The following is an 856-nucleotide window of genomic DNA, read 5'->3' on the forward strand; positions in this document are numbered from 1 at the left end:
CGCGGGGCGCCGGGGGCCGCGCATGGTGCGCGGGGGCGGACGGGCCGGGGTCGGGACCGACGGGCCGGGACGGGGGAGCCGCCCGCCCGCCCGCCTGCCTGCTCTCCCTCGCTTTCCGCCTCTCCCCCCGTCGGGCTGATGGACGAGAGCTGCCGGGACTCAATTTAAAAGGGGCGTGATCCTTGGGGCAGGGAAAAGCCCGCCCTAGGAGCTGGTGAAAGCGCTTCCTCCGCTGCTGTTCGACTATGTTAATCCCATTGCGAAGTCGCAGGTTTTGATCAAGAGAAATCTCTAGAGCTAGACGGGGCGGGCGGAGGGAACCCAAGCTATGGCTCTGCACGCTCGAGTCCGGCACCCACTCCCTGCCGGCTGCTTCCAAAAGACATTGAAATCCCAAAGTGGCCCTGGTAGAGCGGTACCGGCTGCTGCCTGCTCTGCCAGGTCCTGGTGTGGAAGAATCACTGTCACTTATCGAGCTACTTAATTAACGTTTTCCCTTTCTTTATTTTTAAAGGCAACTTGAAGAAGTGGACCAGCTATTGAAGAATCCCCTGTGTGACACGTAAAGCAGTTGTTCTGCATTTCTCAGATAAGAGACAATTCAAGCAACTTTTGGTCAGGGTTAGATTTGTGTTGTGCAGTTTTCAGGCACCCTGAGGGAAAAGGAAGATTATATCYTTATCTGAGTTTATTTTGTTTTGTTTTACAGTTTGAAAGGTCTCTGTAAAAATTTAAAACATCCTTTAGAGCTAAATGTAATTAAGTGTTGTCTTCTACCCCTTCCTCATATCAAAACMCAAAACTTTGGTTTAAAAGGTTTTTAAACCTTCAAAGCCTGTAAACAAGCAAAAGAGAA

This window comes from Malurus melanocephalus, unplaced genomic scaffold (assembly GCF_030028575.1).
Source record: "Malurus melanocephalus ecotype Western Australia unplaced genomic scaffold, MMel_1.1 scaffold_245, whole genome shotgun sequence".
NCBI lineage: Eukaryota > Metazoa > Chordata > Aves > Passeriformes > Maluridae > Malurus > Malurus melanocephalus.